At 38.7% G+C, this 16,622-nt stretch overlaps 1 protein-coding gene across 17 annotated transcripts in view; it reads left to right on the top strand.

Moving 5' to 3' along the window:
- ZBTB20 (zinc finger and BTB domain containing 20) overlaps positions 1–16,622 on the top strand; it is a 785,951-nt gene that overhangs the window by 426,753 nt on the left and 342,576 nt on the right. For all 17 annotated transcript variants that reach the window (XM_032360146.1, XM_032360066.1, XM_032360076.1 and 14 more), the window contains one exon: positions 3,149–3,196. The gene's annotated coding sequence lies outside the window, so the exon portion shown is untranslated. The remainder of the gene's footprint in view (positions 1–3,148; positions 3,197–16,622) is intronic.

The following is a 16,622-nucleotide window of genomic DNA, read 5'->3' on the forward strand; positions in this document are numbered from 1 at the left end:
CCGACTTTTTCACCAGAATAACTCCCTACCCAGCTTAAGTGGGAACACAGTGAGATTTGTATGAGGTCTATTAGTCTCCTGTCCATATTTATAATATTTTATTTCACTTAATGGACTGATGTCCTCTGGGAATCAGACATGCACTTGATGAGGGAAGTTGGAAGACTTTCCGGTTTTGTTTTATTCTTCCTTTGTAGTTTCTGCTATTAAATGTTCATAAAATGGGTGCACAGGCCTAGGCACTGTTGGGTATCTGCTAGGGGAAAATATGTGTGAGAGGTGGTGGCTGGTACTAGTTCCAGTCATTCATAATGCAATCCAAGACGGGGAGGCGAGGAAATGAATCTCCTTCTACTGGAGATCAGGAACATTCCTCCAGGTCATATTTTCTTCTGGATGGAAAAGCCAGATGATATTGGTTCATTTGACTTTACCGAAGGTAAGCAGTGAGTGTTCCTTCACTTAAAAAAAAAAAAGATTTTGGCCATGTCCTATTTTGTTTACCTTTCACCTATGTGTTAGCTATTAAATTTAGGATTCTCTCTGTATGGAAAAATCTGGTGCATAAAGATAAAAAGCATAGCCAGGAGAGTTTTATCTTGTTTTTAAGGTCTCAGTGCCTCAATGTGTGTCTCTCTTGCAGCAACTGAGTAATCAAGAGGGTTGGGATTATCGTGTCTCAGTATCTCTGACCACAAAGGGGCATCTTTAGTTGTCTTAATGTATAATGAGTGAGCTCGTATATACTTTTTAGGTATTTTATCAGTATGCTTCCTGGTTTGTTTGTTTTTTTGGTTTTTTGGTTTGTTTTTTTTTTTTTTTCCTTAAAAGGATCTATTGCTCAGGTAGATTTGTGGAAAAATAAGGAAAGTTGGTCAGAATACTCTGTTCTTAAACCAGGAAATCATATTCCTAGGTATACATTTTCTGAGTGTCCCTCTCCATGTGTCATGGCCGAGTTTGGATTCCAGGAACGCAATTCTGTACGTATATACCTGCATCATGTAAAATACCATACTTTATAATACCATTTGAACATGATTATTCATCTGTATCCAAGCACTTAGGAGTCATTTTGTATATCCTGAGTTTCAGACGGGCTGCCTGGATTTAAGAGAAAACGTAGAATTCTATAGCTAGAGCGTTTTCTTGGTTGTCAAAAAGAGTTAAAGGTGTGTATTATAAAAGAAATAGAGGAAAATGTCTTCAAGTAAAATATCTTTGAACTTTTTTTTTCTGCCTGTTTCTCAGAATAGCTTCCGTTTTCATTTCAGTGGGTTTTTACACTCTCTGAACCGTACTTAGGGCAGAATTGACCTTTCAGCGTCCGATGGCTGCCACATGATTCAGGTCAGCCCTCATTTTCAGTTGTATCCAGGACCTTGGAAACATATAGGCTACTTTGAGTTTTCCTTTGGTGATGTGGGATCCAGGCTTCGAAGGGCCGGCAGGCCTAAACTTTCTGTTCTCAAGGCATCCAAGAAGCCAGGGAGAGTTTTAAACAGTTTCTAACTCTTCAGAAATCCTTCATAACACTTTGAACCTCGCTTCTCCTCCCCGCTGGCTGTAGTAATAGATATTTTTAAATGTTGCAACAAGAACCTTAGCCACTGACTTACCTTCCCAAGCAGAATTACTCTAACTGTGCCTTGCAAAGATTAGCCCCTTCATAAATATTTTACCAGTTTTGTGAGCTGGTGAGGGACCTTCCATAGCCATTCCTTCACAGTGCTTCTGCAGGTGAGCAGCAAACCTTGAGAGGAAGGAAGGGTAAGATGAAATCTGATACAGTGCTCTTCAGGTCCCAGCGATGGACAGGTCACCCCATTTTTTAAGAAAGCCTTTATTATCCTGTCTCTGTCTTTATAAAAGTAGCAAATCGCAGAAGGCAATTTTATGTTTCCTAGAGGTCTTTTTCAGTGGTCAGTGTTGCATGGAAGAGTAGATCATTTAAAACATAATTTTTGGCAAGCTACTTTGGTGGTCCTCATTAAGTGCCATAGGCAGATGTGTTGGGAGCTTCAGATTCTGGATTTCAAACACATTCTTCTTGCCCTGTGCCATAGGTCCTTTGAATCTTGGCTTTTCTCGTTTTCCCTGGACAATTGTGTTTCAGACTCCTTTTATTTATATAAGTGTCAGGATGAAGGCCATAGACAAATTTTTATAAAGTTCTTCCTTTACGTAGAGTTTCACTACTTTTAGTTACAATAATTCCAGATCTTCCTAAATCAATTTTTACTTCAGTTAGTTATGCTGGTTGTTTTCAAGGCTCCTTTCTGGTGGTGATATTGAGGGTGGGAGGTGATCTCTGGTAAATCACCTATGGCTTCTAAATTATAAAAGCAGTGAGAAGACAAGCATGTGGAATCATTAATAGACTGCTGCTCGTTAGGCAAGCAGTTTTTAAAATGCAGATTATATAATATTGGGGGATTTTGTTGCTCCACAGTAGAAGCTTTTTAAATGTTAATTTGGGGTTTGTTTTGTTGCTCTGTGACTTAGCATAAAAGGTTTTGGTTTTAAAAGGTTTCAGTTCAGTCGTTCCATTTGTCTTACAGGACTTGGAATTTAATACTATACATTTATTTATACTCATGAAGGAGAATAAGGCCAGTAACTCACAACTCATGAAACCAAGGGTAAATAATCCATAACTCGTTCTCCCACCATTGCCACAATATTTATATCCAGAACACAAGTAACAAACAACCAAAAACAAGAAGAAACCAGTTTGTTTTTATTTACAAAAATGTTTAATCAAAAGTACAGTAAAGTTCAAATGGAGCTGCAAATCCTGGTGGTTCACAATGGTTTGATTTATTTTTTCAAACAGACCATGGATAATTAACCATAAAACATAACTTTCCCAATACAAGTTACAGTGAATTGCAAAAATGGGCAGCAAGTCATCCACAACTGGTTGCAACTGGTTCGAGCCCTTAAAGCTGAGCACGCAGACAGCTGCACACACCCCTTTCCCAGTGTACACTTGTATGTCCTTCCCAAAAGGAAGTCTCCTTTACTGTCTGTAGTATCACTGAGTCAGCATCCCAAGGTGAGAAGCAGATGGGTTTCCCCCCCATGATCATCGTGTTGTCATGCATTTATTAAATGCCCAGCATTTATGGTATTCTTTTCATTTCAGAATGTTTCGCCATCACTAACTGGATATTCCTCAGAACTTTGCTGTCCGGTGAGTAACTTCTGTTATCCCTAAATGGCAGTCTACAATATTGAGGTATGAAGAAGTCAAGTGTGTTTCTCCCAGACTCTGAAAGAATTCGATGTAAAGGTTGTGGTGTGTCCATCACCTCAAATACTAAATTTGAATAGAACTTATTTTGACATTGGTGAAGGGTACAGATTTTATATCCAGTTTGTTTGTTTGAAATACCATCATTTAAAATGATTAGAAACATGATCCCAAGAGCCTCTGGTCACAGATTTCAACAAACATTTCATGATGATTTTGCCACCCAGAGGTAGAAGTATTCAAAGGACTTGTTTGGCAGGCTCTCCAGGGATACAGATATCCAAAGGAGATCCCTGAATGGACAGAGAGGGTGATGTGGTGAGGTTGGAAACTGGTGTTTCCCACGTGGAACGTTGGATGCTTTGGCATTAAACAAACAAAAACAGAACCTTCCGAATACATTTTGTGATACTTTGAACTGCTTATTATTATTCTATGATATGCTAAAAATTTGAAATGTATTTGCTTCATTTGAATCAATCTTAAAATCAGACACGATTGCTCTTGTTTACACCCACAAATGGAAGGGGAAGTGTCCTTTAGGAACATGAATACAGATAGCCACTTCTTTTACGAGCCACGAGGCCCAAGACCAGAGCTGTGAGTAAGATTAGCTTTGAAAGCTTTGAGGGTGTGTGTGTCTTTTCATGGAAACTGGTGAAGTTTTAAAAAGGTTGGTATCGTATATGGCCTTCGGGAGTTCTTGAGATTTCAGTGGCTGGGAGGAGAGTGCAGGTCAGGACTAAGGGTGTACTCGTAAAGCATCCTCAAGTCAGAAAGAGCCTAAAAGAGCTTAGCGTTTGCTAGAGGTTGGCCGGTGTTGAAATGTCCTGGCAAGTGTGCTGGAGAGGGAGGAGGACCAGAGGGGGTGAGTGACTTGCCTGGCATCTGATGATATTCTGCCTGGCTCCAGCCAGGCTTATTTAGTCATGAACATCATATTCATCCAAACCTTTAAAAGTTATACTCTTGACTTCACTTTATATGAATATGCATAAAATGAGGAAAATAATCTCTTGGGGTAATAAAGATAGCTCTCTAGTGGGGACTTTCCATATCTACTGCACATAATCCATAGTTGTCGTATTTTTGTTTCTCATTCTGTCGCACATCTACCTCTGTCTCTCTGAACATACCCATCTTACCAGTGAAGGCCTCCAGCCTTTAGGATTATAACCACTCGCACCCCCCCACTCCCATGCTTTATTTCTTATGCTGACCAAAAAGGAACTCCTATAAGTGAGCGTCAGGTCTCAAGGGACAGGCTTACTTGGTAACTTAAATTTGTTGCTCCCATTGCTTTCATCGCAAAAGGATCTCATCAAAAAATGGCCTGAATTTCACTCTTTCTGGCTTGCAGAGAAGCTGGTTCCTCCCTTATTTCTGTCCAACACACAGAAAGCTCTTTATGTTTCTATGATCAGATAAAAATCTGTATTGACATTTCTTTTCCTGTGGGTGTATTTCACTTCTAGGTATGAAGATTTAAAGTATCTAGGCAAAGCTGTGTGTTTGCAGTTTCTCTGTTTTAGTGAAAAGCTCCTCGGGAGAGGAGAGCACATCTTATCCACTAATGAATAAAAATTTATTTTCATTTGAAAATGATACATGCTCATTAAAAATAATTTGGAAAAACACATAGGAGTAAAATGAAGAAAAATACAAGTAATTATTTCCATAATTTAAATCCAATCATTAATAACCATTGATGTATTTCTTTACTCTCGTTTCCCCCTGGGGATATATTTTTTAAAAAACACATTGTAAACATACTTTGTACATAATTTTGTGTCCTGCTTTCAAAATTTAACCTAAGAATTTTACATGTAATTACATGGTTCCTATGAACATCAGCTTACATAAGTATATATGCTTCCTGAAGAGGAATCACTTATTTAATCTAAATATGCAACAAGAGTATTGTGGGGTTATTTTGTTTTGTTTTGTTTTACTTTTTATGCCCCCACCATGTCTTGCATATAAAGAGTAAATGAATCAATCAATAATGACTAAAGGAGTGAAAGTTCAAATCAGTATATACTTTTGGATTTTTTGTTATGAAATCTTGCAAATATGTGAACATAGACACACTACTCCAGTGAACTCTTATGGACCCTTCCCCAGGCTGGTCTGCCATTTCCTATGCTGCTACCATATCATTTTGAAGCAAACCCCAGACATCATAGCATTTAGTCCATTGAGATTTTAGGCCCATAAGGACTTTTTCACATGTTCATGATACAAACATTTAGATAATAATTCTAATCATTGTATATAGGAGTATTTTTCTTCTGAGTATACTGCCATTATATTTCTTAAAATGTTACAATTGATCATAAAGTCCCGACAGAGTGTCTCATAATATTCTTAGGTACACCTGTTATCCAAAGGGCAATTCGGTTGACCAGAGAGAGATTTGACAGATTTGCCTAGGCTTCTTGAGGGATCTTTTTTGGGGGCACTATTCTTACTTGATTCAAAATGATGATTTGCTGCTAGTTTTATCATTATGGGATATATGCTGTTTATATACAATTCTGTATGTGAGGTAAAAGGAAACTAGAGTGTTCTGACTACTTTAGAAGCCCAGTGTGGCTGCAGCTAACCCATAGTGGATAAATATGGCCAATCTACTTAAACCAAACGTAACACTGGATTTAAAAGCATCGTTTTTTAAAAGATTTATTGGCAGAAAGGAAAGGTTTCTTCCTAACGGGGCACTTACGAAGTGTGAAAAGGGAGGAATTTATATTAATAGTCTGAATAATTAAAAAAAGAAAAATGCTATTTGGGGAAGTGAGGGTCAAAAGAGACAGTATATTGCTGAACAAAGGGCACTCCCTATGTGCTTGTAAGTATTGCTCTAGTTTGCTCTGAGAATATTTAAAGAACCTGGTTTTCTATGGCTAGACTAGATCCTTTGCACACAGAGGTCCACAGATGAAGAGAGCTCTGTGCAAATTATGCTCTCTGTAGAGAACCTAGAGTTAGGGTTTAGTCTTGTCTCGCTGTCTTTGAATTGTAGTCAGTGATGGTTCAGTAGTAGTGTGTTGTCCAAAAGGTGTATTCCACTCATCAGAAATTCAGGATGTGAGTAACTATGTAACATACTGCATCAGTGTAAACTGGATTTATGTGTTACTCAGGTCTATTTAATCTTAGCACATTTTCCATTGGCCTCGAAAGTGAGTAGCTAGAATATTGATGTGCCTAACCCTTGGGGAAGAAGAAGGGGGAAAAAAAGTGCTCTTCTCTACACTAAATCTCTACAAAAAAATGAGGGCTTACAGTATGGACACATACAAAGTATTTTCAGCCAAAGTTGGTAGAGGGAAGCACATGGAGGAAAAAGAAAAGAAATAACATAAGCAATAAACTATCCCAAGAAAACGGAAAGCATCTGTAAAATTTGCCAGACTAGATGGTGTAAACAATACAAACGCTTTTTTCTTCCCATTTCATTTTTTCCCTCTCAGCCTTCTGATACTATTTCTCCTTTACCCTGGTTTGGTGTTACCACTATTAAAATGCCCTGAAAAGGTCAGGGAAGGAGCTAATGGCTTGGCATTGAGACAGGCATTCCAAGGAAAGATAGATGGGTTCTAGCCACTAACTATTTTTTTTGTTTTTTATTTTGTGTATTTATTTTATCATTCATTTATAGACAGAAATGTCCAATAACGAGTTCTATAATTTAAATATATATTTTATGCCACTATTTTAAAGCTGCAAGGATATTTTACCATACCCCATAATACCCATAATTTAAAATAGCTAACCTTTTCATCATTATTTTTAAGATTGATATTAACAATACAGCAACTGAAATAAAGGTATAAGTCTTCATCTCTTCCTGCATCCTGTTATCATAAGTGTTAATTATGTAACTCATGACATATAAACCAGAACCTTTTAAAGATAAACATAAGTTTACCTTGGTTCTTTCTAGCTAATGTATTATATATTATACCCAAGTGATCCATCAATGCCTCATTCTGATAATAGCTGTAATAATAATTATTATTATTAACGATAGCGTTTGCTTCTTGGTATATGTTTGTGGGGTTTCCTTATGTTCTGCCTTTGGGTCTGGTATTTGCTCAATTGTTGTTATTTGGGACCATATCTATCCTCAAGCTATAAAGCATTTCTTGGAATAAAATAGTATTCCAATCCTCTACTTCCTCTCCCTAGATAAGTTCAGAATCATCATTGGATGATTCTGCTTATACAGGGCAACGAATCCTTTGTAAAGGCCTGCGTCAAGCCAGGATTTTCATTTTAGACCAAAGACATAGATAGTTACAAAAGAAAAAAAAAAAGTTTATTCATATGATCAGATCCATGTTTCACAAAGTTGGCATATTTTCTGGACAAACGTTATTGGATGTGTAATACATCATCATATGCAATTACCATCAGGATAGGAATTACAGCATTCTCTTAGTGAGATCACTAGGGTGATCCTGCTTTACCTGGAGTGGCGAGGGAAGATTGAAAACCCCATGCAAGACAGACACTCAAGATGTTTTTCCAGCCAGCTCAGTCCTTTTACATTGGAAATGCTGAAGAAAAGTCTTAACTTTTTCTTCCTTCATTAAAGATGACTCAAAGCCTCTGATACAGACAACTTACTTGGGAGATGGTCTTCTCTTTGGGGGACTGCTCAATTTGTAAACCATGCTAAGGTCCACAGAGAATTAGTTCTGTTTGTTCTATCCTACCCTGTGAAATATTCTTGACATGCTGTTGATAAATATTTTTTGGTCAAAAGTAATTTGCTTTCTGGTTTTTGAGGGCCACTCTGTGAATCAACCTAATGTATTTGTGGTGTGGGGAACTGTAACCTCTGAACACTAAGTTTAAAGACTTTTATAATTAATTATTTAAAGACATTTTAGCCCTTAACTCTCTCTCTCTGTCCATGAACAAGTTGATTGGTTAATCATGTCTTATTTTTTTTTTTTTTTTGGAGTGGAAAGATAATATTCTTTTTTTTTTTTTTTTTTTTTTATTTCCAGCATAACAGTATTCATTATTTTTGCACCACAACATGGGGGCTTAAGTGGGTAGGAGAAGAATAAATGAAACAAGATGGGATTGGGAGGGAGACAAACCATAAGTGACTTTTAATCTCACAAAACAAACTGAGGGTTGCTGGGGGGAGGGGGTTTGGGAGAAGGGGGTGGGATTATGGACATTGGGGAGGGTATGTGCTTTGGTGAATCATGTCTTATTTTTATTGTTACTGCTATACACATTGTACATGAAAAAGGAAAGAAAAGAGCTGTTTATAAGAGCTAATTATAAGGGCAAAATTATACTTTCCCTAACTTTTCTTATTTTCTTTTTGATTATATCAAGACCTGCACTCTAAGAAGTATGTTTCAGTTTTCCTAGTACATGACAGAGGAGAAAGATAAATCCAGTTCTATAACGTGGTGTCAAGCGTAACTTGGCACAACAGCAAATACCAATAGTTCGTTCAGACCCTAGTCCTCCGCTCATGGAGGACTTTAATTTCTGGCCATCCTTTGACAAAGATCCAGGGCAAGGAAGAGACTCTTGGAGGTCTCATTTTTTTAGGAGGAGATGACAACTCTAGTGCATTCTTAAGAGCCTGAGTTATTTCTGAGACAGCGTATCTAGCCCTTGGTAGAATCAGAACTCAGGTTTTCTATAGATCAAATAAAAAACCCAGGGGCTGAGTCCTTAAGATTTTCTCCAGATCATTGTTTGAACAAACTTTTGCGGTTGTTTACTGTGTGACAGGTAAATGTCTCCCTTCCTTCCTTCCTTCCTCTTCCTTCCTCTCTCTCTCTCACCTTCTAACTCCTTTCGTTTTTTTTCTTCTTTAAAGCAAGGAGAAATCTCCTTTTAGATTGCTAAGCGCCCTGTGCATATTTGCATGTAACCAAAGATTCTGTCCCTTCTAGGAACTCTGGTTGTCAACTGGTGATCTTGCCTTTGTCTTTTCTTATAGTTCTGCCTGTGGCGCCTGTCACTAGCAGTCAAATAAGGACAATTTTACCATTCTCTCCTGCTGCTCTAATTTTTTTAGTGCCGGTACATGAATTTGTTATTCTTTATAATTCCCTTTGAAGTTGGAAATCCAAGGGGAATCTAAAACCGACCAGATGTTTCTGCTGCTGGAGAGGGAAGAGAGTAGGATTAAGTTTAACAAAAACTTGGTCTCTCGGAAGAAAAATCATTTCAGCTGGAAATCATCTTTAAATGCACTCATTTGCTACATATCTGTTAGTTAATTTACATTTACTAGTCCTTTGTAGACAATATCGCCTGTCAATTTACCCAGGAAAATTCATAAATTTTGTGAACAAATAGATTCATGCTGTGGTTTGCTCAAGCCTAACGTCCTTTTTAGAGTTTTAGCTCTTGCTATTGCTCTACATCTTCCCCTCGCGTGCTTTATGGTGAGGGTTGTCTGTTATTGTGGTTGTTGATGTTGCTGAAGGATCCCCATCATGTCACATTAGGCCGGGAGGCCAGTTCAGCAAACTTTTGCAAGAGGGTGAGGTCAGTGCAGCCTGCGGTTAGGGAGGGAAGGAAAGGAGATTTGCCAAAATGCTTCGCCTTTCTTTATGCAGAACTTCATCCACTTTAGGGATGCGTAGATCAAAACAAGAATAAGACTGATGAAGACCTTCAGGGTAAAAAAGGAAAGTTTTGTCGTCCCTCAAGGATTCAGCTGATGTTGCAGACAGCATGAATAAACAGATTGAGAGATGAAAAATGGGAGAGAAAGTGAAGCACATGAGAGCAGAAGAGAGAAAAGGGCATCCATGAATTGACATTTGAGGGCCCTCTCCCACGCGGTGTCCGGGGATTCAGGAGCCTGAACAACAGGGAAGAATGGTTAAAAAATCAAATTGGAAGAGAGTCTTAGAAACCAATCAGAATGTTTTGTTGGTTTCGTTAGCACTTCACAAAGCATTGGATTACAGAGATGCATTTTTATTTGCTGGCTTCCTGCACATCATCTGTCACGCTGGCTCCTTACGTTACTGTCAGGATTTCCTCGGTTTCCCTAGGTTTCCGGGGGGACAGAGAGCCCTGTGGATAACTGCTTGAAACCCCTTACCGTGTGCAGGGGACTAAATGTTTGGAAACATTTTCCATACCTCTAGAGGGACGAATACTCACAACTCATAGTTTTTATTGCCCCAGTCTGTCTTCATTTTAAATAGAAAGTCAGAGTCCTCAGTAATTATATTAAGCTTCTTAAGCAGCACATATCAATTGCATATACCATTTTAAGCATTTTTTCAGCCTCTCAAAAGAGAGTAGGGGAAGAGACAGAGAGAAATCACTTAGCAGCTGATTCACTTATTTTAAGCAGCTTTCCCCATTTTAAAATATAAAAAATTCAGGTCTTGGAACATTGGGTGATTTGAATGTTCTGTAAGGATTTGAAAAAAGATTTTTAAAATATCATATGTTCTACACTCAGGGACCCGAATTTTCAATTTAGTTCTAAAAACAAAACAAAGCAAAACAGGTTGAAATGAGGGAGTTTCAACCTAAACAGTTTCTCCTCTTTCTTTTCATTTGTTATTACTAATTATTATTATTAGTAGTAGTAGTAGTCGGATGGTATGAAAAGCATTTATGTTGGTCTCACTGCTGTGACAGAGCTTAACCTAATAATCCAAGACTTGGAACTTAGTGTTTCAATAGAGGAAACAGTGTTTGAGGTATTTTCCATTCAAGCCAGCATCAAAAGTTTTTAATTAACACCATCAGAAATTAATGGGCTACATGCAGGACAGGGTTCCTCCAGACCCAACTACCAGGAGCAAGACAGCAAGAGGGACCCATTGTGCATGTTTTTATTTTATAATGCATTTTTATTTACTTGTGGAAGCAGAGTCCCAGCTGCACGTCATGTGCAGAGCCACAAGAGCGAAACCTGCTAGGGCTGCTTCACTCCAGCAGTTTCATTTTGCTCACTGATTATTGTCCTGAGTTCTTTGTGATTGTAATTGGTTAGAAAGTTTGAAATTAGCAAGTCCTTGTCAGCCTCTGAAAGCTTTGAAATCATGAGGCTCCATACAGCTATCAGCCGGCTGAAGCCTAATCGCCTGTTGGGTTGAAGAGCCCCAGAGGGGTGAGCGCCCCTCCTCAGGCTTTGCCCCAGTCACAGTCCCCCAGGGGACTGGAGCTCTGTGTGTTGGACGATGGCTTTGTTTGAAGTCCTTTCCTTTCTGTCACTGAAGCCGCTTTGGGGATGAACGCGTGGTGGGCCTGACTAATGGGGGTGGGGAGAGTGAGCGCAAATGGGAGAGAGGGTGAAGTAAAGGATCAAGGGAATCAGGAGGAAGGAAAAGCAGAAAAGGCACAAAAGAAAAAGGAAGCAGGATAGAAGATGGAAAGAACTTTGTAAATATTGACGTTTGGTTTCTGTGCAACTGGATTTGATGTCTTGGGATGGAACTCACTGACAGAGCCTAAATGGTCCCTTGGAGCTTTTCCTTTTCTCTTTCAGAACTTTTTTAAAGACTAGCCCACTCATTGTCAGGGGGAAGCCATGTATGTTCGTATAAGGGACCATAACCCACCTACTACCACCATCACATTTTCTAGGGATTAGGAATCCAGTTCCTTCTTTTATACATTATAATAGAAGAACGTGGGGTCTATCAGTTCTTCTCCTATGACCACGAAAGTATCTGTTGTTCCACCTTGGGCTCTGGACCCCCAAACCAAAATTCCCCAGAAGATTCCTACACTGCTTGGTGAATTGCAAAATAAATTCACCTTCACCCATATAGCAACACAGAAACTGCTTGGGCAGGGTTACCTAAAGTGGATCTTGTCAGCAATGATGAAATGTTTATAGAAGCTTAAAGGTCTGAATAACTTCCTGTAAAACTTCTCATTTATGTTCAAAGCCTTCAAGCCTAATACATTTAGGTGCAGTTTTTAACCTTTACCCATTTCTCCTCTGTTTTAATACAAAACGAAACAAAACAAAAATGCAAGCCAAATACAGCTGCGTAGATATTACTGCCATGAATTCAGAATGTCAGGAAGTTTTTCAATAGGCCCGTCATGACAAAATGATGCAAAAATGTATCACCATTTTTGGAAATCTTGGAGCAGTTCAAAGATTTCTTCCCTGAAACACAAGGAGATCGATACATAGCACCTTCTAGGGGATAATTGGTGAATGAGTGTCAGAATTTTCACAAGAACTGCTGAGTCCAATCTTGACATCCTAGCCAGAGAATCAGGTAAGCCGATTAGCAAATCATCATTTTTCTGTTTCTTACCTGAGTAGTTTCAGAATTTACTGTCGCCAAGTTTGAGTTCTTACAGGAGTCAGAGGCACTTTATGTGGAATATAATTAGTAAAAAGATGTCATTCTAACCTTCCCCATACCATCCTTTAGGGGCTGCTAGATCAGACTGCAATATATTATGCCCCACTCCCCAGAAGTCATTGTAGGCTACTCGGGCAGATGTGTCTAACCCTTATCTCAGCCCCTCAGCTCCCCTCTGATTTCAGCTCCACTTGAAGCAGTTCTGTGTTAGCCCAGACTCCCACCTCAGGAGTGCTTTTCCCAGGATCTTTTCCATGGCTAGGGGAGCTCAAGAAACCTACACTAGATAGGGGAAAATGTGGGGTGGGTTGGCAGGGTTAGCCACTTAATGCCCTGGAGCAACTCTCAACAAAGAAGGAACAGAACTGGAGAAAAAAATGTGCCGGGCTCTGTTTCTTTCAAACCCATACCTCGGATACCTCTGGAGACATTAGGCACAAGTCTCAGAGATACTGGTTGAATTATGCTCTGGTTGATACACTCGTGGCTGGCCCCTTTGACACATTTTCATCGTTGCCTTGTCCTCTGCTCTGACTCACCACTCCTTCATGCCTGCCTTCTAAGATCACCTTCCAAATTACAATCTGTACCCAGGTCCTTGTTGCAGACTCTTCTTTGGAAGAACCCAAAATGAGACAGGAACCCAGATTGTTTGCTTGCTTGTTTGTTTGTTTGTTTTAATTAGTCAGTTCACAGCCCCTTTTTCTCTGCTGTCTGCTTCCTCCAGTGAATCACTGCCCATTCATATCCTGGTTCCCAAAGTCCAACAGAAGCCCAATTGCTCATGTCAGTACTTGTTAACACCTAAAGAGACATTGTTTTATACACCTGTGGTCTCCTGTATCTAGCACTGTCCTGACATATAGTAAATGCTCAGTTAATGTTTGTCAGATGAATGAATAATGCATAATTTATACTAGTGACTTCTATTGTCGGTAATGAGAAACACTCATGAGTTTCAATCAAGCATGACATGCGTTACAAAAGATTTGTTATGAATAATAAACTTAGGGAGTTTATGTATTTGATTTACTCTTTTAAAAATTAAATTGCAACAAACACAAGATTATTCCTATAATGAAGTTTTACTCATATACTTGTGTTTTCTAACATGCTTTATAAAGTGGGAGCCAATGGTAATGTTTTAGTTTGTGCTCCAGAAGTTGCAAATAACTCAAGGTAAGTCCATGAAAATGTGTTAGAATCTAAATATCATCTTTCTTTTACATGGTGGAGATGGTGTACATGGTGTACATGGTGGAGAAAAAAATGTTGAGGACTTCAGGATCAAACAGTAGGAATGGTGGCAGGACCTGCTACCAATTGAAGTATCTGGTCAAATTCAACAAGCTTTTGAATGACTCTTGTTTAGGGATATTTATTGCTACCATCATGTGAATCCAGTCTAGAATGAGACATGGTGAAGTCTTCTTGGTGCCTGTTTTCTAGGCAGAAATGCAAATCCACTATATCTATAATCAGCACCAGGGAAGAGTCCATCTTCTGTGAGAGAAATTAATGAGGCCCCAGAACTCAAACAACGAGATGGAAAGTTTGAAACTCTCTTCCTGCTTCTCAGTGTCCAATTTTAAAGCTATTTTCAGGGTGTGGTGACCAAGAAGATCACCCTACCACCACAAACCTCCTCTTTATTACCCAATGACCCAGTCTGGACTGAAGGAGGCAAAGGATGAAGAAAACTCCAGGAAAAGGCATCTCAGTTTTCCAAGTAGTGTATCTTGTCCACGTGGGAGTACCAAAGGACCTGATGTTGCATGTTAGCTATATTCCTGTGGAAAAAAATATTTTCTTCCCTTCTTTTAGAAAAAATGTTAAGGTTTTATTCTGAGAAGATAAACTATTGGCAGTTCCTAAATTTTTCTCAAAAAAGAAAACAAGTATCTGTCTCAGGAAGAAATGGTGATTCCCATTTACTTTATTAACATCCCTTGTGATACCTGGATATGTCTAAAGTTTTAAAAATTTAAAAACATATTCTTCAAGGAAACTATCTCATCTGCTATTTCCTAAAGTGGCTTTCTTGGAATTTATACTGTGCCTTACAGTATAATTTTCTAAATATCCTCATCTTTTCTGTAGTGGTTATTGATCTACTGCCTAGGAAACCCCTTTACATACTCGTTTTCCAGAAAATATCAGCTCAGTTATGAAAGATCTGAAATGAGGCTCAGAAACAGTGATGGTAATTGGTGATACTATTTGTGTTCTGTAGAGGTTTTGGTTATATACAGTGTATAGTTTGCCAACTTATGCATGATGGGTATGGATCTCCTCAGGGAGGCCTACGGACAGCTGGAGCCCAAGGGTTACTCATATAGAGCTCAGCAGAGCCTCCTCTAAAGCCCCAAGTCTCTCCTAGTTTATCCCAGTGAATAAGACAATATTACCCTTTTCTTTCTTTTTTATTTTTTGAGAGTTATTTACTTATTTTAGGGAGAAAGAGCACAAGTGGGAGGGCAGAGGGAGAGAGAGGCAGAGAGAGGCAGAGAGAGAGGGACAGTCAAGCAGACTCCAAGCTCAGTGTGGAGCCCCACGTGGGGCTTGATCTCATGACCCTGAGCCAAAACCAAGAGTTAGATGCTTAATTGAGTGAGCCACCCGTGAGCCCCTACCCTTTTCTATGTATGCCATGACCTGAAAAATTAGAGAAGTACTAATGTTATGGACTGAACATTGTGTCCTCTCAAAATTCATATGTAGAAGCAGGTGGGGAAGTAATTAGGTTTAGATGAAGTTATGAGTGTGGACCTTCCATACTGGGATTAGTGCCCTTATGAGAAGAGGAGGAAGAGGAGGAAGCACCAGAGTTTCCCCTCTGTGAGGAATGGTAAGAAGGTGGCTATCTGCAAGCCAGAATGAGGCCCCCTTACCAGAATTCAGCCATGTCAGCATCTTGATCTTGGGCTTCTCATCCTCCAGAACTGAGAGAAATAAATTTCTGTTGTTTAAGCTAACAAGTCTATGGTATTTTATTATGGCAGCCGGAGCCAACTAAGACAACTAATCTAATAGATTTTAGTAGAGTAGATGATGTATCAAAAAGAGAAAATAGAGAAATAAAGACAAGTTTGCTGTTAGAAAACTACATTTCAGAAAGTGAACTTATATGTAGGGTTTTTCTGTAAATGAGTGCTGCAAGGTCATTAGTTTATCAGTATATATTTAAGGGACAGAGAGTATCTATGTTCCTATAGAATGCCCTGGGATGCTACATTCACACTGCTTGAGTGGGATTCTAGTACTAGTCATTAGCAGGCATGCACATGTATGTGTATGTGTGTATATATACACACATACATACATACATATGACCGGGAATCTATACTCACCATTAACATGAGGGCTGTCATTTTATTTGTTTGCAAGGCCCATTTCCTTTGACTCTTCTGTCTCTTACATAAATTATTTCATTATAAGATAAAGATAAACAGTTAGTCAAAATTATTTCCATTCTTAGTTGCCTACTGTTCCAGACTGTCTTCCCTGTTTGTGGCTATTTCCTCCATATGACTACCACTATCTGTCTTCCCTGCCTTTGCTACTCACAGTATAGTAATATTAGTAATATCAGTACCTCCTAGGAACTTGTTTGAAATACAGAATCTGAGGCCTCACTCCAGACCTACTGAATGAGAATATGCATTTTAATAAGATCCCAGATGGTTTTTTTCTATGCAGTGAAATATGAGAAGCACATATATGGCTAACTAAAAAGCATAGTAGCATAGTAGCTTCTCCACTTATGAACTTTCAAATGACAACTTTTCCTCATGTATTTGTGAATACATGTGCTAAATATAGTGGGAGGTTTTCTACGCTTGTGAGATATATAGAATGATAGGGAGATAGGGAGAGAGACACAGTAGATGTATACTATACATATACATATATACATATGTATAATGGTATATATACTATATAGAGACAGATATAGATATTTGTATAATACAAAACCTGCCACCATGGATTACATTTATAGTGTTTGTATATTAGTTTGCTGT

The sequence above is a fragment of the Mustela erminea genome, chromosome 1 (genome assembly GCF_009829155.1).
Source record: "Mustela erminea isolate mMusErm1 chromosome 1, mMusErm1.Pri, whole genome shotgun sequence".
Classification (NCBI taxonomy): domain Eukaryota; kingdom Metazoa; phylum Chordata; class Mammalia; order Carnivora; family Mustelidae; genus Mustela; species Mustela erminea.